The sequence below is a fragment of the Heloderma suspectum genome, chromosome 8 (assembly GCF_057233095.1).
Source record: "Heloderma suspectum isolate Gila_16-S chromosome 8, 16-S_ref, whole genome shotgun sequence".
Classification (NCBI taxonomy): Eukaryota; Metazoa; Chordata; class Lepidosauria; order Squamata; family Helodermatidae; genus Heloderma; species Heloderma suspectum.
In genome coordinates, this window is record NC_139465.1 from 33,851,382 (window position 1) to 33,877,467 (window position 26,086).

Here is a 26,086-nt window from a genome sequence, read left to right on the forward strand (position 1 = left end):
ATGCCACCAAGCTTCGCTATGAAAAAAAAAAGCCTCAACCGCTTTTCAATTATCATAACTCCCTAGCACCTATCTTTCTGAAATGTTGCAGGTTTCTTGCATGGGAAAACTTCTATGATGTCTGCCATTTCCATACAAATTGCCCGAAAACCCAGAAGGGATGAGGAAGAGGAAGCAAATCTCTTAACCTTGCCCCCAAATTCTCCTTCCACATGAACTCCTGTACCTATCACTAGTAGGTTTCCCAATTAGGGACACCTCTAAACTGTCTGTCATTTTCAGAACAGTGGTTCTCAAGGAATATAGGGGGATAAGCGTGTCTATTTGGGATACGTTCAGAATGTCAAGGCTGATTTTGCCCCAAACCCTCTCGCCTATTCATCTGAAACTTTGCAGACTTGATCCCCCCAGAAGGGGCAACTATCCCTACAAATTCCATCCAATTCTGCCAAGAAATTAAAAACAGTTATTGTCAATTTCCTTAAAAAAGAAATCAAGATATATAGGTGCATAGCAGAATAATCCCTGCACCTATTTTTCTGACATTTGGCAGGTGTGATCCCCTCCTAAAGGTCTACTATGTCTGCAAATATCATCCAGTTCTAAGTAAGGTGAAAAAAAGTCATAGCTAGGGATGTATGGGTTTTGTTAAATTAATCCCATCTGTGTTTCGCAGATTCTCAGGTGTCTTTCGTCCCATCATCCACTCATTGACAGAACTGGATTTCTTAAATCAGAATTTCATTCTACTTTTGCTCATTCATATTAGCACGAATGCACATTTGTGCAAATGTGCACTTGTACAAATGTGCTAATGCGCATTAGTTAATCCTAATCAGCATTTGTGCACATTAACTATGTTCTACTTGAGCTAATTCTCATTAACCAATGCATACCAGTATATTTATGCAAGTGAGCATTAGGGTTAATGCACATTAGTACAAATCACCCCAAAGGTCAAAAAACTGGTCCACAAGCCCACAGAATTTGTGTGACTTGTAAAAAACAACAACAGTCCACTGTGGAATCCCCAGCTCGGATTCATAGAAATCCAAACTCTTTTGAATCCATTGTGGATTTCTCCAATATTCCTAGCTATAGCCATTTAAATGTTTTTTCCATGGTAGTCAATAGGAAGCCCAAAGCCTTGGATTTTTGAATCTCAACTCAGGTTCTGTAGCTACGTTGAAGCAGACAGCCTCCAAATCAGTCTGAGGAGATCAGGACATTTTCTGGGGGTCAGTGTGCATCTCTATTTATAACTAATGGAGCTTTATAAGTAAACAGAAGCAAGGCCAGCTGTCACATAAAACATTTTAGCATCATCATTATTAAGTATAACATGCCTAATAAGGGCGGGGGGACAATTTCCCAAATGCTTGCTAAATGGATACTTGCTAAAAGCAAGACAGAACTGGAATTGGTGAGCTTTTTTCTTGGGAGAGAGTACTGGTTCCACTATTATAAAGATACTTTTTAATCTCCCCCTCTGAGGTTGTTTTGCATGGCCGGGGGAGGCATGTGTACAATTGCCAGGTGGTCCGGACCAGCCTGAGCCCACAACTGGATGAAAACTCCTTGGGGGAGCAGAGGACCTGCATGTAGGAATGGGCCTATGACAGAAACAATACACCACAGATGGCACTTCATCAGCTCATATCACCTGTGCTTTTAAAAGTCTGCGTATTCAGATGCAACTTGTCGAGGGTACAGTAGTCAAGAGTAGAGAATTCTGCTGATGAAGAACCAGCTCCTTCTACTGTGCAATTGCTGACAACACTTTTTCCATCTTTGCTGGTGCATGCTGTATATCAGGATCACAAAGCCATAGTGACTTGCAATTCTGATTTTCTAGCAAGGTCATTTTTTAAACAATTCTCTTTCTCTATGTCTACGCCCTTGCTATGTTCTGATGGCGTGCTTCAGGCTGGATGTGTTATGCCTTTTCGTCCAGATGAGTTGGCAGTTCATCTTACTTCTACACCATAGCAAGCTCTGAACAGATTGATAGGTCAGTAATCTGTTTCATTCAATTGATGTACTCATGCGAAAATACAGTGTTCGCTGCACTGTTATTTAGGTACGGTAGCTTGAGGCAAAGGAAGGTGCCTTCAAATCTTATAATTCAACTGTCTGGTTATTTCCCAGTGCTTGGGAGGAGGGGGGGCGGTTGTGTTGGATCCTTCTGCTTCTAGACACCATCCTTTTTTACCCAGCATATACAGTCAGGACCAGAAATATTGGAACAAGGATAACAGTTTTCGCAGTTGGCCTCTGTACACCACCACATTGAAGTTGAAAGGAAACACACCCAGATGGGAGCGAAGTCAGGACTTTCAGCTGTAATTCAAGGGGTTTGACAAAAGTGGGGCACTAACCATTCAGGAAGTACAGCCAGTGGCATACACACACACCCCATCATTGGTGGCTCATAAGTAATGGAACAAACCAACATCATTTCCAACTGAAGGATTGCCATTAATAACTGGATGAAAATCCTTTGCAGTCAATGACTGCCTGTACTCTGGAACCCATGGACATGACCAAATGCTGAGTTTCCTCCCTCGAGATGCTTTGCCAGGCCTTCACTGCAGCTGCCTTCAGCTGCTGCTTGTTTGTGGGTCTTTCTGCCTTCAGTCTTGTCTTCAGTAAGTGAAAAGCATGCTCTACTGGGTGGAGATCAGGTGACTGACTTGGCCATTGAAGAACATCCCACTTCTTTGCCTTGAGAAACTCTGGGGTAGCTTTTGCTGTATGTTTTGGGTCATTATCCATCTGCAACATGAAGCAGCGTCCTATCAGTTTGGCAGCATTTGGCTGAATCTGAGCAGAAAGTATAGCCCTATACACTTCAGAATTCATCCTGCTGCTTTGATCAGCAGGCAGGTCATCAATAAGCACCAGTGACCCAGTTCCATTGGCAGCCATACATGCCCATGCCATAACACTGCCTCCACCATGTTGGACAGATGATGTGGTATGCTTTGGATCATGAGCTGTTCCTGTCCTTCTTCATGCTTTTCTCTTCCCATCATTCTGGCACAAATTAATCTTGGTTTCCTCAGTCCAAAGTATCTTATTCCAGAACTGGGCAGGCTTTTTTAGGTGTTTGCTGGCAAAGGCTAATCTGGCCTTTCTGTTCTTGAGCGTTACCAGTGGTTTGCACCTTGTTGTGAAGCCTCTGTATTTACATTCATAAAGCCGTCTCTTGACTGTAGATGTTGACAATGACATGCCTACCTCTTCAAGAGCGTTCTTGACCTGGCTAGATGTTGTGAAAGGGTTCCTCTTCACCATGAGCAGAATTCTGCGGTCATCCACTTTAGTTGTCTTCTGTGGTCTTCCAGGCCTTCTGCTGTTGCTGAGCTTGCCAGTTAATTCCTTCTCTTTCAGGATGTTCCAAACTGTTGTATTGGCCACTCCCAATGTTTTTGCTATCTCTCTGATGGGTTTATTTTGTTTCCTCAGCTTAATGATGGCCTCCTTCGCTCGCATGGACACCTCTTTGGACTTCATGTTGGGAGTTCCAGTGAACAGCTACCAGATGCAAATGTAACACTCAGAACCACCTCCAGGCCTTTCATCTGCTTGATTGGTCATGGGGTACCCAGGAAACAGGCCACACCTGGCCATGCAGCTGCTTGTCAGCCATTTGTTCCATTACTTATGAGCCACCAACGATGGGGTGTGTGTGTATGCCACTGGCTGTCCTTCCTGAATGGTTCACGCCCCACTTTTGTCCAACCCCTTGAATTACAGCTGAAAGTCCTGACTTTGCTCCCATCTGGGTGTGTTTCCTTTCAACTTCAATGTGGTGGTATACAGAGGCCAACTGCCAAAACAGTTATCCTTGTTCCAATATTTCTGGCCCTGACTGTATGTTTCCATCACGATCACCATATGTCTCAAGGTAAGTACCATAACATTTAAAGGAAACACACACATCTGCAACATAGGGTTATGGAGGGGATACAAAACTAGGAGCTGCAATGGACTGCACTGAAGCTCTGATTTGTATTTATTATTTATTTACAATATTTCTTGGCCACCTTTCAGGGCAGAATGTAACATTCCTTCATCCTCCCCCTTTGCAATCACCACATGCTAGGATACCAGGCTTCAGGTTCACTACTTTGTTAGTTAATGACCAGGTTCCTTACAAATGCACATTCGAGGAAACTGTACAAAGGAAACAGCTGCTCCACACAATTACGAATACCAATAGAGGAGCCAAAGTGAAAGTTAGAAAAGTCGCCAGCAGTCTGAATGAGAACTTCCTGGCCAGAGTACCTTGGGGGGGGGGATGCCCCTCCTTTACAGTGGCTCCCTCCTACATAGGCTATCATGCATAGCCAACCTGGACGTGTGTCTGAGCTCCACCTCTAACTTTTCCTGCTTCACTCTGTGATGGACCCTACCATTCCTCCCCAAGTCATGCCCCTCACTCTCCTCCTCCCCCGAAACCTGGGTTCTCATGGAGGATGAAAAGGGGGGGGCTTTCAAGCTAAGCCATCTGTGCGCCAAGGTCTTGGGAAGAAGGCCTTGCCATATCTGAGCTCGCTAGGGAGGGAGCCTCCCCCTGTTCTGGCTGTTCCCATTCTGAATCTGAGCTGCTTGATATCTCCACATGCTCAGATTCTTTCCTGACACAGAAGCCCCACCAAGGCTGCTTACAGCAATAAAATACATAAAACAGTTAAAATATTAAAAGCGATAAAACATATACACAATAAAATAGCAATAAAAACAACAACAAAAGCCAACAATAAAACCAGCAACCACCACCACCACTGCAATAACAGCAACAATAGCAGTCATATCACGAGAAGGCCAAGGTAAAATAATGTTTTCAAGGCCTTCTTAAAAGCCTGCAATGATGGAGCATGGCAAACCCTCGATGGCAGCTTGTTCCACAGGGCCACTGCAGAGAAGGCCTTCTCACGTCTGGTCACCCACCTAACTGATCCCACAAGCAGACAAATAAGAAGGGTCTGTCTTTCTGATCTTAATGTGCAGACACTGTTATGGGTGAAGGTGTTCCTTCAAGTAACTTGGTCCCAAACCTTTTAAAGCTTTAAAGGTCAAAACCAGCATTTTAAACCAGGCACTTTAAATTTTGGCTTGTTGATATGAACATATGCCAGTTCCATACATGCCCACTTGAAGCAAACCTGCAGAATTCCAAAATGAAGGGCTAAAGATCGCTCCTCCCACTTGGACCTGTTTTGAAGGGAAAGCCACAATTTATAAATGTGTGCATCCTCCCAAGTGACCAGAGCCTCAGTTCAAAACGTAATGTAACAGTCGATAGATTTGACTGAAGCAGCACAGACTTCAGTTGAGAGATGCCATTAAAATAATAATTATCTGGAGCCCATTTTAACCACTTTGAATACTTTTTTAGAATATTTCTGTAATTTACCCAAGAGTGAAACTCTCTTGATGATCAGTATAGACTAGCACAGGTTTCTTCTCTAAGCTGTGCTATATGCTTTGAAAAAGATTGCCATTTCTGTCTGTCTCTTCACAGTGCTTCAGCTTGGGTTTCTTTTTAAGATATAAAGGAGTATTTGCCCAGCCATTTGGCCAGGTTGCTAACAGCTGCACTGTTTAAAGGTTAATGTATAGCTTCAGAAATCCCTGAGCCTCGTGTGGCGCAGAGTGGTAGGCGGCAGTATTGCAACTGAAACTCTCCCCACGACCTGAGTTCGATCCCAGCAGAAGCTGGGTCTCGGGTAGCCGGCTCAGGTCATCTCAGCCCTCCATCCTTCCGAGGTCAGTAAAATGAGTACCCAGCTTGCTGGGGGAAAGGTAGTCACGACTGGGGAAGGCAATGGCAAACCACCCCGCTATAGTCTGCCATGAAAACTCCAGCGTAAGCGGCGTCCCTCTAGGGGTCAGTAATGACCCAGTGCTTGCACAGGAGGAACCTTTCCTTTCCTCAGAAATCCCTAGCAGAAATCAGCTGTGGGAACCAAATTTTCTGTGATACAGCTCAAACCTGAGGCAACTCTTCAAAAAATAATTGTTCAGTTCATCCTGTTTGGTCTAACCTGCAGTGGCAGAAGTCTCCTGCAGCTCTTTTAAACGCCTCTGTCTCGGGGCCAAACTACACATGTTTGGAAGGAAATCCTTCATTGCTGATAATGGGACATTTTCCCGCAAAGCAAATACCAACTTCAAAAGAAGGGTTTTCCTCAGCAGAGGAATAAGATGTTAAGTACCCTCTCCACACCTCCTTGAATTCTATTAATTGTGCAATTCGCATTTTTAAAAACCATAGTGCAAAGGTGAATTTAACATCACAGATAGGGAGACTTTGCACATTACGGTAAGCCAGGATTTCTCCAAAGTGCTTGTAAATGCTGCAAGTGGGGGCAGCTAAACAAACCACAGACATTTAGTCCATGATTTGTTTAGTCTGACATGAGAATCCGGACTTTGGGCTTATCTCTCCTGAGCACACAGCTCATACATGGTAAGCTGGGGTTCCTCTTATTGTGACATGTGAACCAGGTCATAGACTAGCCCTACATGAAGGATTTTTTCCCCATTTCGATAGATGGCCTGTTGTTTTTTGTGGTCTTCATCTACTTCTTCTCCTCCTCCAAATGTATCTGTTGCATTTTACAAGGTGAGCAGAATCTCTTCTGGGTGGTCATTCCGTGACCAGATGGGACAAGAGCAATAAAAACTTTATAAATGAGACCCAGGTATATAAAGGACTGCCTAATGCTAGGCTGGGATGGTGCAGGCACCCAATTCAGTCCTGGAATCCAGCAGACCCGCTCCTGCCCACACTCCTGAGCCCCTCTCACCAAGCCCCTGTCCCTGCTCGACCCTTGCCTGCGCTTGGCAAATGGCCTGCACTCACCCCAGCAGCCTTGTTGAGCTTCACCATCACCATTTTTGAGAAATAAAATGGCAATCGCAAAAATTTGCATATTTGCGCACACATGAAAATGTGGAATTTTTGCAAATGCATATATTTGCGTATGTGAAAATGCACATTTTTGCAAATGCACATATGAGAATGCACATTTTCACACACATACTAATGTATGCCTTCACAAAACTGCACATTTTGCACATGAGAATATGTGCATTCACAAAAATGCACATTTTTGCGCATACAAAACAGGCGCATTTTTACAATCGTCATTTTATTTTATTTTTAAAATGGCAACCACGGAGTTCGATGAGGCTGCTGGGGTGAGTGTGGGGTGCTCACTGAGCGCGGGAGGGGCTTTAGCATGGTCCAGGGACCAGCGAGCGGGGGCAGGGGCTGGGCCGGCATCCGGAGAACCCGGACAGAGGTGAGTTCACACATCCCTACCTAATACTGTAGGAATCTGCCCAGCTGTTAAGCTCTTATTTGGAGGCACTACTTCAAGTGTCCCCATCTTCAGTGGAGACGTAGGTGGAGACCACGGAATGGGCCTTTTCTCTGGTGGTCCATCAATTTCAGAACACCTTTCCCAGAAGTGTTTACTATAATAGGTGTTTTGTGTTGCAAAACACAAAATTAAATATCTCATTTAATCTTGTTCACACCAATAGATTTTTGGAAGAATTATACGTATGAAACATTTTGAACACAAAAGCCCTATTCAGACATTCTAATCAGCTTTCTGGATCAAGTTGAAAGGCCCCACAGATAGAGGAGGCCATCATCTTCACAAAGTCCCCCTCCACATGTTCAACGTGATGAAAGCGAGAACAGAGGGGGGCAGGGGAAATGCTCCCCTCCTCATGTGTTCACACCACATGCTGATTAGAACACCTGAAAAGGGCTATAGCTGGGATAGAATGTGTCTGACTAAGTGGTGCTATTGGGTGTAAGGCAATTTATGCTTGTCAGAGACTGTATATTTAATGTTGTTCTTATACATATTTTTATCGTCCCAAGTGTTAAGTAATGTTAGCTGCCTTGAGCGGACAGAGAAGAGGAATACAAATAATGTAGGAGGATGGATTGATATTAATATCAGGTGCCAAATGCAGTCAAATACTATTTAATGTCAACTGTCAAATAAGAAATATAATCAAATGTCAGCTTTGTTGGCCAGAGTCTTCAGGACAGTCCACTCTTTTATGATGACTGCTGTTTTTATTAAAGATTAATACCATTAATTTTATTGATTATTTATATTTTACTGTTATATGCAATGTTGTACCTTTTTTCTGTCTTTAATATATCTGTAAGCTACCTAGAAATTTATATACTGACACTGAAATTAATAATAAAAGTGTCATACCTACTAAATGCCATCATGATGTGTTAACTATAAATACCATCAAATATCAAATGAAAATACCCTAGGATGTGAAACATAGGGTTAAGTCCAGATTGCTGGTTGTTCCACAACCAGCAGAATGTTGCCACATAATATGTCAAAAGCAGGTCTTCTTGGTGGCGGTGAGAAAACCCTCCCCCTTGCAGTTCAGGAGGCAGAAAACGTGGTATGTTTGAAATGCCTCCTGAAGCACATTTGTTCATCCAGGCTTTGTCTGGCTTGTAATGAATTACAATTAATTATATGCTGCTCCATCTTACTGTTTCTTGCATTGTTTTGTATGGTTGTTGTAGTTGGGATTGTTTTTATAGTGTTTTTAAATGTGATTTTTAATATTTATATGTGAACCACTTAGAGAGCAATCCTATGTTCCCTAGACAGCATCTGGAGGAGACAGGAGTTTTCAGAGCTAGGAAACCACGCTCTCCTCCCCACCCTCATAGCCGGCACAGCTGCCCCTCCATGCCTCTCCATGCTCATAACACGGAGCATGGAAAGGGTGAAAATGGGGCATTCCTGGGGATGGGGAGGAGACCATGGAAGCTGATTTAGACCGCTTCCTATATGGTCTCCAGCCCTGTTCCTGCCCCCTCCCTGAAGCCATGCTTAGACACCCAAACTCAGGTGTCTAAGATAAATTTTAGGGCAGCCGGAGCATGGAGGGAATTCTCTCTTCCATGCTTCAGCTTCCCTGCATTTGATAGGTGGTCTCCTCTGACTTCAGAGGAGGTCAGAGGCGACCATCCATCTCAATAAGGTTGCAGCCTTTGATTTTTGTTATATTAGGTACATAATAGTATATATCATATAAATATTGGTACGTAGTATATAAATATTTTGTAATAAATATTAATAAACAAAATAAATACATAATTTAGTCATTCTTAAAAGTTGACTCCAAACTTAGTCATACTTAGACCCACTGAAATCAATGAGATGTAAATTAATTATGGGATTTCGATCCAGCCCAGAGATAGTAAACAGTTGGTGAATATTCAATGAATATTTGACATCAAAATTTGCAGATAAGAATTTGAGGGAGCAAATTTGTTTCAGCACTTACCTTTTTTTCCATCTCCCTCAATGAAAAGTTGAAGGATGTGCAACTTAAAATCATAAGTTTGGAAGAACACTCCCCCTTCCCTGCCTCATTTGAGAGCTGTGGTGGTAACCTACACCACCAACCCAAAGTCCTAAATTGCAAAAAAAATATTGTGCCTAGGGATGTACGGATTGTGTAAAATCTTTTCCGTCTGTGTTTTGTGGATTGTCAGGCACCTTTCATTCTGCAGTCCGCCCATCAATGGAATCAGGATTTTTTTAGTTTTTGAATTTGCGCAAATTCGTGCATGCAAAAATGTGCAAATTCCCCCAAAATGTGCAAAATCCCCAGGAAAATGTGCATTTTCATACTTTAGCTTATGGGGAAATATGCATTTTGGCCATTTTTAAAAATTATGCATTTTTCGATGATGAAATTTATGCAAACTCGGGGAAGTTAGGAAACTAGTTCACAAGTCATCAGAATCCGCCTGATAGGGGGAAAGCCAGTCTGCTGTGGAATCCGCCGGTCAAATTCATCAAAATCCAAACTCATTTGATTCTGTTGCAGATTTCTCTGACATCCCTAATTGTTGTGCCCAAACAGAAGTCATTGTACTGTGTTATCGGGGGTGGGGGTGGGGGGTGATGGTTGTCAGCAAAGAAAGAAAATATGAAATCAGACGATTATGAGCTACCACTCAAAGCACTTCTAGAGACCAACATGAACAACAAACAAGTTCAAGTAATTGCTTTGAAGCTTGGCAGTGTAAGTAATAGGACTGAGCCTATTATGAGCAAATTTTTACTGATAAGGTTAGAACACTCAGCATAATGGCCAGCCCCTGAGCTTCATACAAGCCAGTGCTAGTAATTTTGTCATGCTGTAGAGCACATTCCCCTAATGGTCACTAGCAATTGCATCCGTTAGGTATTATTGAATTCTTCATCTGTGGAATTAATGGGTCTAAACTTTACCAATTGGACGGATAGATAGGTGGATGGATGGATGGATGGATGGAGAGAGAGAGAGAGAGAGAGAGAGAGAGAGAGTTAGTACCGCAAGGCTCTTTTATAACAAGCAATACCAGTGTCGCAATTTCAGAGATGGAATTGATTTGAAATGTCAAGTGGTGCTTTTAAAAGTTTCCTCAGCACTATACACATGCAGATGAATTGGGTGAATTGAGATGAATTGAGAATCCTAGTAAACCTGCCATATTTTCTACTTGGGTATTCAAAATCACCATGATATCCTGGTGTGCTTAAAGTATAGATGTTGGACAAATCCTCAATGGAACCAAATGAGTTCAGATTTTCCTGAATCCGACCAGCAGATTCTACAATGGACCAGCTTTCCCCCTGTTGGGTGGATTCTACAGACTTGCAGACAGTTTTCCTAACTTTCCCAAATTTAGTCATAGAAAGATATGCAAACTTTAAAAAACCCAGCCAAAAATGTGCATTTCCCCCATAGGCTAAAGCGTGAAAATAGGCATTTGGGGGGAATTTGCACATTTTTGCACAAGCACATTCATGCAAATTCAGAAACAAACAAACAAAATCTGATTCTATCAATGGGTGGACAGTGAATGAAAGGCAACTGACAATCCACGAAACACAGATGGAACTGATTTTACACAAGCCCTACATCCCTAGCTTAAAGACAAAAAGCAATCCGAGAAACGTCAGAACTGTTGCAACCTAAAGAAATAAAATAATCCACAATTTCCCAAGTGTTTTCCTCAGAGGACTCTGCACCCACCCACCCACCAACCAACCAACCAACCAACCATTGATGGGAACTGGACTAAGTCTGGAGTCACTTACCTCCCATCATTCACCAAGTGTAGTAGAAATGTGGAAGACAATATTATTTCGAGGAGGTGGTGGTGTACAACAAAGTGCTCCTTCTCATGTCATGCCTAGAGTTCCAGTTGGCCCTGTTGCTTTTAGTGGTTAGCTATACTTCTCATTAGTTCCCACGGCCAATTATCTGTTATCAAAACTGTACAGGTTGAAAGGCTAGTAGATAAGCCCCTGGCAAGATCTCACCATTAGCCAGAGTACCTGGGATGGAGTTATCTGCCAAGCATTCTCAAAGACATTGGAGTAGAGCTTCAGAATAGTGGTGGAGTTAGCAGCATAATAGTATATATGAATTCCTGAGACATTCCCAGGGTGGGGATCTTGATGCAGGCTGATCCAGAGAGGTTCTGCATATGACCAGATCATTGTTAGAGTCACGTCCATTACCATATTTTGATGAGATTCCCTGGCAACTCTAGGGCTGTATGATCTTACTCTGTAGTCGTCCGCTTTCTTCTGCTTTAATCACTCTGTTGATTTGCTCCTGCTTAATAAATCTTTAGCCTTCACCCATTAGTGTGTTCCTTTTAGTCTGAAAAGAACCGTTGCCTCTTGGCAACACATCAAGCAGTAATGCCTCCATCAGCTTCTTGGTGGAATGACCTTGCTTCCCTTTTCATCTCCCTCTGTTACAGCCTGCAGGAATGGCTGGTGGTGGTGGCAGTTCAGGGAAGAGCAGTCATCGTGGTGGTGATCTTTCAGCATGGTTCATGGAATATCTTTCAGCAGGATATATGATTATTGTGATTTTCAGCAGATAAGAGTTGAAATCAAATACAATCATAACAGAGAGAAGGTCGTAAACATGGCATTCTCACAGTATCTCAGATGCTTGATTACTGTTGTGGGATTGTCATATTTACATGGCTTGCCCACCACTGGTAATGACCTGGTATGCTAAGGTATTCATATGCACTGAAAGCAGTATTGGGTCACTATGAAATTAGGTTTTATCTGCACCCCCTAGAATTATTAACAATCATTACTTTGCATCAGGGAACCCTGGGGACTGTAGTACTCTAAAAGGGAGACTTGGCAAACTTATAAAACTACAATTCCCAAGATTCACTGAGGAACCCATGATAGTTATATATACAACTGATTTCATATAAAGTTGTATTGCAGATAGGCTCAGAGTTTTGGGACTGTCATTGTTACAGTTTTCACCACAGGTACCTCACCAAAGGCTCTGACGACTAGGAAAGATAGGGTTGCCACCTTTTTTCTGCTTGAAGCTCTCTACCTTTAATAGTGTCAGTGTCAGGCAGCAGTTCAATATGTGCACTGTATCTCAATGTTGAGGGAAGTTGCTGAATTTCTGCCTGTGATATTTTATTTAACCTCTGGTGTGTTACCACAATATGGAATGAAAAAGAAAATATTCAAGATGGCCTTACCATCTAACAATGCTGAGTAGCCTTAGATTATTAAGTTATTAGTGAACAGACCCAGCTTTACACAGGTTGGAATACCTCTTCTTTTGATACAGCGAAACTTTCAAGCAAAATTATGCAGCTGTTAGAGACCTTGTGCCTGCCCTGTCTGGTGAAGCATGCTTAGGCATAGCTCTAAAGCCCCCTGAGGGAGGGGTGTGTCCACTCCTCCCCCTTGAGGGGGTTTTTCCTATGGCAGGTAGGAGGGGAACTGTATAACTCTGTCTCTCAGACTACTCACCCTTGGCTTCGAACTTCATCGACTGCAAAGTTATGTGCTGGTTAGGAACATTTCCTGCCTAATGACTGAAGATGGAATTGCAGTCTTCAAACACATAAGACACATTTAAATTAATCAAAATTAATGCATTTTACACAATAAAGTTTCAGGTGACTAGGTTTCACAGTCTTCACACTATGGTGCAGACAGACAGACACACATCCTCTTTTATCATTATAGATAAGGTATCTCAGTACCTGAAAAAATACCAGTACTGAAATGTTGACAATATATCAAATCATTTAATTACGTGACTATTTAAGCAGTTAAAAGTTTATGATCAATCAGTTAAACATAGAATCATAGAATAGTAGGGTTGAAAGGGGCCTATAAGACTGTCGAGTCCAACCCCCTGCTCAATGCAGGAATCCAAGTCAAAGCATCCCTGACAGATGGCTGTCCACCTTCATCTTGAATGCCTCCAGTGTGGGAGAGCCCACCACCTCCCTAGGAAATCGGTTCCATTGTCGTATTGCTCTAACAATCAGAAAGTTTTTCCTGCTGTTCAGCTGGAATCTGGCATCTTGTAACTTGAGCGCATTATTTATTTATTTTATTTTTATTTTATTTATTTCATTTCTATACCGCCCAATAGCCGAAGCTCTCTGGGCGGTTCACAAAAACTAAAACCAAACAACACACAATAAAACAATTTAAAATATATAGAACATTAAAACCACAATATAACAATACAACCACAATAAAACCTAGCATCACTACAGGAGTTTAAAATACAGATTTAAAACAGCAAAGATAAAAATTTAGAAAGCTAAAATGCCTGGGAAAATAAAAAGGTCTTCACCTGGCGCCGAAAGGAGTACAATGTAGGCGCCAGGCGAACCTCACTAGGGAGCTCATTCCAGAGCCAGGGTGCCACAACAGAAAAAGCCCTCCTCCTAGTAGCCACCCGCCTCACTTCCTTTGGCAGGGGCTCATGGAGAAGGGCCGCTGATGATGATCTTAAGGTCCGGGCAGGCACATATGGGAGGAGGCGATCCTTCAGGTAACCTGGCCCCAAGCCGTTAAGGGCTTTGAATGTTAACACCAGCACTTTGAATCGGGCCCGGAAATGGACTGGCAGCCAGTGCAGCTGGAAAAGTACTGGCGTAATATGAGCTCGCAGGCCAGTCCCTGTTAACAATCTTGCTGCCCTATTTTGGACCAGCTGAAGTTTCCGGACCGTTTTCAAAGGCAGCCCTACGTATAACGCATTGCAGTAATCCAGATGAGAAGTTATCAGAGCATGGATAACTGTAGCTAGGCTATCTCTGTCCAGATAAGGGCGTAGTTGGTATACCAGCCTAAGCTGATAAAAAGTGCTCCGCACTTATTACAATTATTCCATGTCCTGCACTCTGGGGTGATCGAGAAGAGATCCTGGCCTTCCTCTCTGTGACAGCCTTTCAAGTACTTGAAGAGTGCTATCTTATCTCCCCTCAGTCTTCTCTTCTCAAGGCTAAAAACGCCCAGTTCTTTCAATCTCTCCTGATAGGGCTTTGTTTCCAGTCCCCTGATCATCTTCATTGCCCTCTTCTGAACCTCTCCACTTTGTCTGCATCCTTCTTAAAGTGCCCATAACTGGACACAGTACTCCAGATGAGGCCTAACCAGTGCTGAGTAGAGGGGAACTGGGACTTCATGGGATTTGGAAGCTATACTTCTACTAATGCAGCTCCAAATAGCATTTGCCTTTTTTGCAGCCACACCACATTGTTGGCTCATATTCAGCTTGTGATCTACAACAATTCCAAGATCCTTCTCGCTTGTAGTATTGTTGAGCCAAGTATTCCCCATCTTGTAACTGTGCATTTGGTTTCCTTTTCCTAGGTGCAGAACTTGGCATTTATCCCTATTAAATGTCATTCTGTTGTTTTCTGCCCGGCACTCCAGCCTATCAAGATCACTTTGAATTTTGTTTCTGTTTTCCAAGGTATTCGCTATCCCACCCAATTTTGTGCCTGCAAATTTGATAAGCATTGATAAACATGGTTTAGGGCGCAATCCTATGCATGTTTAGACAGAGAAAAGGCCTACAACTCCTAGCACTCCCCAGCCAGCCATGCTGGCTGGGCAATGCTGGGTGTTGTAGGCCTTTTCTCTGTCTAAACATGCATAGGATTGCACCCTTAATTTGCATATATGTATATTTCCTTTCAAGGAGACTCAGCACACCTAGCTTTCTGATAAGTGCCTCCATTTTGTTCATAGAATCACTATAAACCATTTTTTTCAAAGTATAGTGCATTTGATGATACCTATAAATATCTACATAATAAACACCTTCTGCAGAACCTGTGCACCAATTGTGCACCAACACAGTTTTATCAGAGACATACAAGCCTCAGGCAATAAGAAAAGAATGATGATGTATTGGTAAGATAAGGGTTGATGTATGTTTTGAAATTTTAAAAATTGATCTACAGGTTCTTTCTTTTATTTGGAATACTTTTGCTAAACATTCTTATAGTATAGTGGTCTGCTCTTTCCTGTATTGCTTCATGGGCTTATTTAAGCTGTGGTAAAAGCTTTAAATCTGCAGTGCCAGGAATCATCACTGAAATAGGCAGAAGGGAAGTACAGCATCACTGCTTGACTTGCTAGTCAGTCATCCCAGGGCCTGTGCACTCATTGCTCAGAACTCTGGAAGGCAAGAGCAAATTTACTTCTTACTCATCAAGTTTGACAGAATATGACCTGCATGATTTTCTTGTATCTCCAAAAACCAGGAGTGGCAGAGTCTTATTCTTTTGTGGGTGTGGAAAGGGTCAGGAATGACAAAATTGTCATCAACTGGCAACCTTCACACCTGTAGTGTAGACCTGCCATCAGAAAGCTGACATGACAAATGCCAGGGGTAGCAGTGTTAGACAGACGCCAAAACACACACACACACATACACACACACACGGAGAGACAGAGAGGGAGAGAGAGAGAGAGAGAGTCTTGTTGAAGACACTTAGGCCATTTCTACACGAGGCATTTATTGTGCATTTGTGATCAGTCACTCACGGAAGTTCAGAGGTCCTATACACCATGCTGTCATCCTCCAGGACACCGCCCACTCTTTGTAAACTTTATTGCATTTCTTTTTCATGATGACAAAAGTCCGACATTTTGCCTCCTCCCGCTATGAACTGCAGTGTATCTATGGTGTACTGATGAAATGGTGCTTCATTGCAGCAATGTTACAGTGCCATCTAGTGGCTTTATAATGAAACATATAGAACTTGCCCAGAAAGAAAGAAAAAGGAGAAAATCCTGTGGAATGGCGCTGATGATCGTAATCCCGTAAGGAATCCGGAAGCAGAAGCCCCAGTAAAGTTGCGAGATTTTAGCTTCATGTAGAGAAGCCCTTGAAGACTAATGGATTTATTTTGGCATAAGGTTTTTTTTCAGATAGAGGAACACTGAAAAGAAGATTTCTACAATATTTTTAAAGTATGTTATAGAAAAGGTTAGTCTGGAATACTTCTCCATTTACTGTGTAAAGCAGGGACAGGCAACTTCTGTGGGTCTGGGGGTCGCACCCCTCCCTGCTAAAATTGTTGCCACCCCTGATTTTTGCTGAAATTTGGCAGCACAGCAGCATCAGTGAAATGGTGATTCTGCTTCCCAACAAGGCTTCCAGAAGTGCAATTCTGTTCATCCTAAGTAGGGTGGCCACTTAAGTAATGCCAAGGAAATACATCACCAAGAAAAGAGGACACCAATTTGCATAACATTTGCATATGCAAATTTATATGTATAGGTGCAAGTTAGAAAAAAAATAGCTATAATTTAAATAGAAGAACAATATATCCTACCATAGAGAGAAGACTGACCAGGTGATCTGTGTGCTCGCTCAGGTGATAACTGAGGATGGGAAATTTCAAGTCCACTGCTGCTCTCCCTCCTTAGGGTTCTTTGACTTTAAACCAGACTTGGGCTGCACATCTCTTAAAACAGAAGATACCTGCAAATAGAGAACTGTTCTCTGTCAGCTCTCCAAAATAGAGGACTGTCCTCTGTAAAGTAGAACACCTGGCCATCCTAGAAGGGCACCGCAAGATTCTTCCTTTGTGTTAAGACAAAAGACTACCGGCTAACACCAATGTTCAGACCACCAGCTAACATCAATGCTCAGTATTCTGGCTATGAATTGCTTTATACCGCTTTGCTTCTTCTAGCTGAGTACGCTCTGCACCAACTGGCAGAAGCCCTGTCTGTGTGTGGTGGAGGCCTTTCCTAGCACTGCTATCACAGCTCCTGGCAGTTACAGGGCGCCACGTGACTCCCTTTCACAACAGTTTAACTGGCTGCTGGTCCATTTCCAGGCCCAATTTAAAGTACTGGTTATGAGTGACCTATGAAACCCTACACAACCTGGGATAAGGCTATTGATGACATTCTCCCATATGAGTCTGCCGGGATTTTTAGATCTTTTGGAGAAGCCCTTCTCTCTGTCCCACCACCATCGGAAGCACATATGGCAAGAATATGAAGTGGGGCCTTCTTGATGGCTTCTTCCAAGTTCTGCAACTCCCCGCCAAGGGAGACCAGGTTAACTTCGTCTTTGATGTCTTTCTGCCAGTAAGCAAAGATGTTTTATTCAGGCATTTGGGTTTTAAGCTGACTTGTTTGTTGAAGTAGATTTTAACTGTTGTGTGTTGATTATTTTTTTATGTCTTAATTTCACTTATGTGTTTTTAATTGACTTGGTTTTATGGGTTAATTATAATTTTGTATTTTATTTGGTATTTTTGTTAAGTCACTTTGGGTAGAATCCAACTAAAGCCCTACTTAGGGTAGACCCATTGAAATGAATGGGACTTAGTGACTAACTTAAGTCCCATTCATTTCAGTGGGTCTACTCTAAGTAGGACTTTAGTTGGATTCTACCCCCTTAGGCCCTATTTACAGTGAAAAGGTGGGATATAAAATAAATGTTTGTTTTGTTCAAACTAGAGAAGCCCAAAGGTATATACAAAGCTTGGGCTCTGTCACAAAGCTGTGGCTAATTACTTAAATAAAATTAAAAAATAGAACAATGCCTAAGAAGAAATCAGCAACATAGTTCCAGAGGACTGTTTCATAGCTGTGGTCTTTTTGTACACTATTTTTGTCAGCCTGCTCCTCAGTCTTGTCTGTTACTGTTGAATAGTCACAGTTTTACACAGTTCCCTTCATATTTCTTGTTGGGAAATTACAAATCCTGTGCAAAGAAAATTGTGTTCAAAGGAAATGACAACTCTAAGCTGATGCCTTTCTGAATAGCTTCAGAAAAGATGTGAAATTGCTGAAAATGACTAAACTAACATATATCTGACCAAGAAGGAAAGTCAGTATTCGGGTAATTTTCTTTTTTATTAGAATGGTTTTAAAGATCAGTTTTAAAAACATAAACAACTTAGAGAGCAATCCTATGGTTCCTAGACAGTGTCTGGGGGTGGGGTGCGGGATAAGGTAGTTTGGATCCCTGGATCTGAGGTCAGAGACAGTGCTCCAGCTTCAGACCCCGGAGTCCAAGCTCCCACCCCACCCCGCTTCTTGTCACAGCCAGCAAGGAGAAAACCGCTCTGCCAAAATGTAGCCACCGCCACACCGCCGAGCTGCAGTTCGATCAGGTGGTAGAAGGATTAGCCGGCGCAGTGCACCATTACGAGGGTACGCCCAATTGTACAACAATCTTCGAGGAGGCTCCTTCCATGTACCCCACAGTACACAGCGCGGTCATACCACTGAATTGTAAAAGGGCAAATATTGTCAGTTTTATTTTCAGTTCCTTTTCTAATTATGCCCCATATGGAATCTGCCTTTTTCACAGCAGCCACACAGTGGGTCAACGTCTTCATCAAGCTGTCTACCACAACCCCAAGATCTTTTTCTTGGTCAGTCACTCCCAGCTCAAATCCCATCAGCATATATGTGAAGTTGGGATTTTCATCCCCAACATGTATCACTTTACACTTGCTTACACTTGAACCGTATTTGCCATTTTAATGCCCATTCTCCCAGTTTGGAAAGATCTTTATGGAACTCTTCACAATCCCTTTTTGTTTTAACCACTCTAAATAATTTGGTGTCATCGGCAAACTTGGGTACCTCACTGCTTACTCCTAATTCCGCATCATTTATGTTGATAAATGATTAACCTGTTCATAAGTTAAAAAGCATTGGTCCCAACACAGATCCTTGTGGGACCCCACTGTTTACATCCCTGCATTGTGGCTTAGTGGTTAAGATGCTGAACTGCAGACTGGAAGGTCGGCAGGTCAGCAGTTCGAGACCCGAGTGCTGCGTGATGGAGTGAGCTCCCATCTTCAGTCCCAGCTTCTGCCAACCTAGCAGTTCGAAAGCAAGAAATTGCAAGTAGATAAATAGGTACCGCCTTGGCGGGAAAGGTAACAGCGTTCCGTGCACCTCGGTGTTTAGTCATGGTGGCCACATGACCACGGAAGCGTCTTCGGACAGCGCTGGCTCTTCGGCTTAGAAACGGGGATGAGCACTGCACCCTAGAGTCGGACACGACTGGTTGGGGACACCTTTACCTTTTTATTGTGAGAATTTAACATTTATTCCCACTCTCTGCTTTCTGTTCTTTAACCAGTTACTTAACCATAAGGGACCTCTCCTCTTATTCCATGACTATTAAGTTTGCCTAGGAGACTTTGGCGAGGGACTTTATCAAAGGCCTTTTGGAAATCCAAGTAAACAATGTCTACTGGATCACATGCTTATTGACACTCTTAAGTGTCAATAAGCATTCCTTATTGCTTTAAGGAATTAAGCAATTAATTGCTTTAAGGAATATAAGGAATTCAGGCATTCCTAGACTGGAGAGAGTAAACACACAAAGAGAGGGAGTGCAATAGCCCCTGCCCCCTCCATTGTCACTACTTCTTTTTTTAGATTTATATACCGCTGACAATATTTAAAATATCTCTTAGTGGTTGTTTCCCTCTACTCATGGAAGGCGACTTTCTGAAGAGGAAAGTCTCATTTATGTGTGGAGTCTCTCCACATGATTCTGAACACTCATGCTCCAATTGGTTCAATAACATTCTCATCTCACACTAGGCCTTTGCGCTACTTTGGATTAAGTCCATGATTGCCTCCCTCTGGTCGGTTCCATGACTGACTGTTCTAGAGCACAGTTATTTAGGCTATCAAGAAATTAACTCTTTGTCATGATGTGGAACACACATTTATTCAGTGTGTGAGAGAATAATTGAAGGAACCCATTATTTCAACACTTCCTTGTTTGGATGTTTCCATGATTTAATTTTCAGTCTCAAGATCACCCTGAGTGTTTTGATCAGGAGGATGACAGCATATCCCCAATACTAAATTACTTTTGGATCCTGGTATTGTCACTGACAGTTATTCTGTAGAGGAGTCTGTCCCTTTAAGGTTTCTAGTCTGCTTGGCATTATGCCGTCTTTTTAAGTCAGTGGAAACCAGGCATATAAACAATCTGCTCCATCAAGGCTGTCTCTCTACCAGTTGCCAGTGATTGGGAACGTGTGGCCCTCCAGATGTTCTTGGACTGCAACTCCCATAATTCCTTACCATTGGCTGAGCTGGCTAGGGCTGATAGGAGTTGCTGTCTAACAACATCTATAGGGTCACACGTTCCCCACCACTCCTCTAAACTGTGCATCTTAGCTTTCAGTTGCATTGGGCATCATTGATCCTCTACTGGGAATGACATATTATGGAAGCAGTAAGAGACTTCTCATGCATCTTAGTGAATATTCTTCGAGATGTATGTTTGAATTATACTCACTTTAATTATTCTCATTTATACTATTTCCTCTGTTCTACAAGTGTAAGTTCAATTGTTAGCGGTTGATTTTATTTCCAATTTTAATAATATTTATTAACAGGGTTTTGTTTTGTTTTTTTAAAAGGATTCTTTGCTCCATTATGCAAACCATTACAATAGTTGCACACACATGAACTTTCATATGATTCTCAGGAGTGTGCAGCAGCCTGGCAAGAGGATCAAACTAAATGCCTATACATTTTTGGCAGTCCCATGAGATGATATCAAATCAGGGCCAATACACCTTTGCCTGACATTCCTAGTTGGCATTATCCTAATGCATGTTGAAGTGTTGAATAAATTGACCCCATTGACTTCAAAGGCTCTAGTTCCCAATAATTCCAATAATGTATGCATTATTGTCCTTTCCCAGGTCCTTCCACTGATGGCAGCTGATGGCAAAGTTCCACTGATGGCAACTGATCTTACTTTAGTTGGAGACACAGCTCCTCTTTCCAAATTGTGGATGGAAGGTAGCATTTATGTGTCTTGAAATGCACTGGGAACTATCAAGTAATATTGGGCTGTACCTAACTGTATTAAAACCCACATTTTTTGTGTGCACCCATTGGCTTGGCTTTTTTATACTATTCCAGAATTCTGCCTAAAGAATCCTGCCTATAATTAACAAATTTAACACATGTCATTTATATTCAATTTATATATAGGCAAATTACTTTTTAGAGCAAATACAAATGATAGGGGTTGAAATTCTGCATGGCATAACCAATGACGATCAGCCTTTTTTGTCTCCAGAAAACTACAGTGTAATCCTATACATGTCTACTCAGAAGTAAGCCCAGTTGGGTTCAGTGGTAATTACTCCCAGGTAATTGAGTATAGGATTGCAGCCTTCAGGAACTATTAAATTCAAACACATTAGTCTATCTAGAGTCTCTTTGCTGGGCTCCGACTGCATCGGGTGTCTCTTCCTCCATTTAAAGTGGAACCCATTTTCATTGTTCCAAATGATTCCAACATACATTAATATATTTTTCTCAGCTGAAGAGAAAAATATAGCTCTCAGTAGTGGTTCTAAACAGAAAATTGCTTCGTTGTATCTATGATTCATACCGACTTCTGCAGATAAGGGAGGAAAGAGCCTCCAGTGAAGTTTAGTGGGGTTGGGAATAAAATAATTATCTCAGATTGTGAATGAGCTTTTTGAATTACAAAATTGCTTGATATAGAGACCCGATGCTTAGATATTTCCTTTTCTCTCTTTTGCAGACTGACTTTCCATAATGAGGACAAACAATCACAGAAGCAGATCTTCCTGCCGATATTGGTGATGGACAGTGGAATATAATAACGGACTAAAATAGCTTCCCTGAATAAAGACCGTAGCACTAACCACCCCATAGATTAAATACATTTTTCATCTGTTACCAAAAATCTCTTATAAGACAAGAAAGAGGAAAGAGCTGGGCTATGTAATAATCAAGATGTGCTGCAAGGTAGATGCAAGGTAGTTTCTTGTTATACTTCTTACTATTCCAGAGTCTTTGGGGGCTATGCTACATTAAATACGTAGTGATCTTCACTCTCTTCTTTATCTCAGAGTTGGCACCAATGGAGGGATTTCCCCCCCCCCCCGTTTTTAGCCCCCATGTGTGTGTTTGGGGGGTAAATTTATGGGAAGGTTTAATCCTCTCCTACCCATGCGTGGTGGCCTCAATCCAGCTCAGGGCCTACACACTTACACTGTGGTAAAAAAGAAAGAAAGTGAGGTATAGTTGCACACTATGTATTTAACACCGTGCATAGTTTAGACCTTGTTGGAGTCACTTTAAGACTAAGACTGAACCAAAGCAACGTATGCTTTTGGAGTTTCTCTCTACTCCTTGCAAAAATATTGGCCTGCTCATTTCCATTCCCCTCCCTTGCTCTTGTTCTGAATTTGCCCTCAACTGTCTCCAGTGATGTCATCATCAGCTATCTAGCATTGTGACATCATCCCATTCACTTTGTGATCCCTGACTGCATAGGATGACTCATATGACTAATCCAGGAAAGAGAAAGCAGCAGCAGCCAGGGATGAAAATGGCACCAAAGCAGCAGCAACCTAGGGAAACAAGAGCTCCTAACTGGAAAATGGTGGCTGTTCACACCTGGAAGCTGTGGGGAAGGAACATCTACCCCACTGAAATTGCTAACTTTGGCCCATGAAATCAAAATGGCTGAATATTCACTGCAGCCTTATTTAAAGCTAGATTGTAAAAGGAAAAGCCTGTCATATTAAGGTGAAAGGTATAGATTACAGACAGTCTGGGTTTAGACAATAAAACGGCTCCATGAAAAGCCAGTTGATTTACTCAGGGCTAAATATCCCAAACAGCTTTTCGATTCATATGGTGAACTGCAAATCTTCTATTGATAAGATATGTTCTCTACACACGCATGCAAATCAGACTTCAGTTTCACAATTCTATCCATTAAAGAATGAGTTTCTTTTTTTCTTTTCTTCTGTTCATTTTCTCTGGATCCCAGTGACATCAGGCTGCACAACCAGTTTCGCAATCTGATGTCTGGTTTGCAAAGCTAAGGTTGCCATCTTCCTTACCGACCCTGTACCTACACCATTAAGAGTTACCTCAAACTCAGAAATACTTTAGGTATAGGTTTTCCTAGCAAGGAGATATGAGGCTTAAAAATGACACCCTCTTAATCTGAGAAGTGGGTTTGGGGGGGGCGGTTATGTGGCAATCCCTATGGTGGAGTGGAGTTGCACTTGCTATTTGGCTGGATTTGTTTTTCACTTTTTTTCAGAAAAAAACAAGAGTGTCTCCAAACACATGCAGAGTACCTTTTCCCCATCACCACTGAAAGCCACAGCCACCAACTTTCCCACCCACCTGACATCTGGGATTTGGGGTCCTTTCCCGTCCAGCATTTCCTACTTTACAAACTCAGCCCTGCTTAATTAGGACACATTCCTGTTGCGCTTTTGTGCTTTTGTTCGTTAGCATCAAATCCTTTATTCCTTCATGCAAGCAAAGGAGCCTATTAGAGAGGAGATGGAATGGGGGTTGTGGAGTGTTACACACAACCAAATCCAGACCTAAGTCATTCAACACTCTGGGACAATGGAAGTTGTCAATGTGTCTGAAGGAAATGCCCCAAAGGAAAAGAGCAGGCAGAGCAAATGAGCTAACATTTCAGGAGTGCTTTTCCTCTACAGCATTCATTTCAGAAGCATAATTTTTCATAGAAGTGGATCCATAGGTTTGCAATTTCAAGTTTTTAGACAGGCAATTGTAGTTGAGGGAAAGGGCTGTTTACAATATCTTTTGATATCTGCCTGCAGTAAGCTTGTATAAAGTAGTATATAAAAAGGTGAAGGTGTCCCCAACCAGTCGTGTCCGACTCTAGGGTGTGGTGCTCATCTCCATTTCTAAGCCGAAGATCCAGCGCTGTCCGAAGACGCTTCCGTGGTCATGTGGCTGGCATGACTAAACACCGAGGTGCACGGAACGCTGTTACCTTTCCCGCCGAGGTGGTACCTATTTGTCTACTTGCAATTTCTTGCTTTCGAACTGCTAGGTTGGCAGGAGCTGGGACTGAAGATGGGAGCTCACTCCGTCATGCAGCACTCGGGTCTCGAACTGCTGTCCTGCTGACCTTCCGGTCTGCAGTTCAGCGTCTTAACCACTAAGCCGCTGCGGCCCCTAAAGTAGTATATAGTATGTAGTAAAGTTATATATTTGATCCAGAGAACATTTTTGTTTTGTTTGTTTTTTAAAGCAAAGGCTCAGTGATGGATCATGGGAACTAATAACAATGATGGGTATTTTTAAACATGTGCAGAGTGCCTTTTTTGAAGCAGCTGCAATCACTGCCACCCCATGTGGCCATGGACACATGTACTTCCAAGCTTATTTCCATGCAATTAGTGACGTCAGAAAAACCAAGAGATGATTGCAGCAGTGCCACCTGTGCGAACAATGTCATTTACTTAAAACAACACTTTCAAATGTGTTTGGGGGCAGCGGAGGCTGGTGGCTGCCATTTCGGTGGGACCATGGTCCCATTCTGGGTTTCAGTCAGAACCAGCCAGAACCCTACATGAGCTTTCCAAGACGCTGAACCTATTCTGAGGATTGGGTTCAGCACTTTGGATAGCTCCTTTGGAGTGCTGGCTGGTTCTCAGTGCAAACCAGAATGGAAGCACAGCCCCACCAAAATCATGACCACCAGCCACCACTGTTCCAAGGAACCCTGCAGGTCTTTGTACACAGTGCCAGCTCTAGATTTTTGACAACCCTTGGGCAAGATCAGCCTGTCTGCCGTGGGGTCGGTTGGAGTGTGTTTTGCTACTGGGCAGGCCAGAGTGGAATTAAAATGTGGTGCCTCCTCCCTTCCCGATTTGATCCTTCTCTGACTGTCCTGCAGACTGAAATGTATACATTTACTGATGTGAGTGGATGATTACAGTGTTTCAAATGTGTGAACCGTGCTATTTATTTAGGACTGTTGTGTTCAAATATATGCTTTCCCTTATATATACCCAGGCGATGTCTAAGGTCTTTAGAGGAGACCTTGCTGGTCATTCCAGAATGAACTGAATGTCGACATAGAATCATAGAATAGTAGGGTTGGAAGGGGCCTACAAGGCCATCGAGTCCAACCCCCAAGAACCTCGATGAAGAACCTCGATGGCGGGTCTTCTCTGTAGTGGCACCCACTCTCTGGAAAATCCTCCCTCGTGCAGTTCAGGGGGCAGAAAATGTACTATCTTTTCAATGCCTCCTGCAAACACACCTTTTCACACAGGCTTTTCCTGGGCTGTATCTGCTGCTAATTTACTTTGGTTGTATGTAGTATTTTTAAACTTGTAAATGTTTTATATTACATCTCGTCGAATTGTATTTTATGGTTTTAATTGTGAACTGCTCAGAAAGCCTCAGCTATTGGACAGTATACAAATGTAATACATAAGTATAATAGAACCTCAGAATTAGAGAGTTGGAAAGGACCTTAGAGATCATCCAATCAACTCCCTGCTCAATGCAGGATCTACAATGCGAGATATACCTACAGCACCCCTGAGAGATGGCCATCCAGGCTCTACTTAAATACCTCCACCAAAGTATTGTTCACCAACGAAGGAGGCAGTTCTGTTCCACTGTCGAACAACTCTTTCCTTTAGAACAGGGGTGCTCAGCCTTTTTCGTCCAGAATGCCCATTGGGTGTCTGCCGGGGTGACGGAGACTGCATATGTGCTGTGTACACAGACACGCACTTACACATACATGCATATACATGAACACACTCATCCTGTACACATACACATACAATGTTAATTTTCTACAATGCTTCTAGCATATCCCAAGCACTTATTTATTATTTAGTTACAATATT

General features: G+C 42.5%; 1 long non-coding RNA gene across 2 annotated transcripts; it reads left to right on the plus strand.

The window, feature by feature from the left end:
• The first annotated feature begins 1,926 nt into the window (after positions 1 to 1,926).
• LOC146339007 (uncharacterized) lies at positions 1,927 to 24,435 on the plus strand. 2 transcript variants are annotated; one of them, XR_014784601.1, is made up of 3 exons: positions 1,927 to 2,011; positions 21,098 to 21,197; positions 21,955 to 24,435. It is a non-coding gene; the product is annotated as an uncharacterized LOC146339007 (long non-coding RNA). The 2 variants fall into 2 exon arrangements; XR_014784602.1 differs by lacking the exon at positions 1,927 to 2,011 and adding an exon at positions 16,227 to 17,489.
• The last annotated feature ends 1,651 nt before the right edge of the window (positions 24,436 to 26,086 follow it).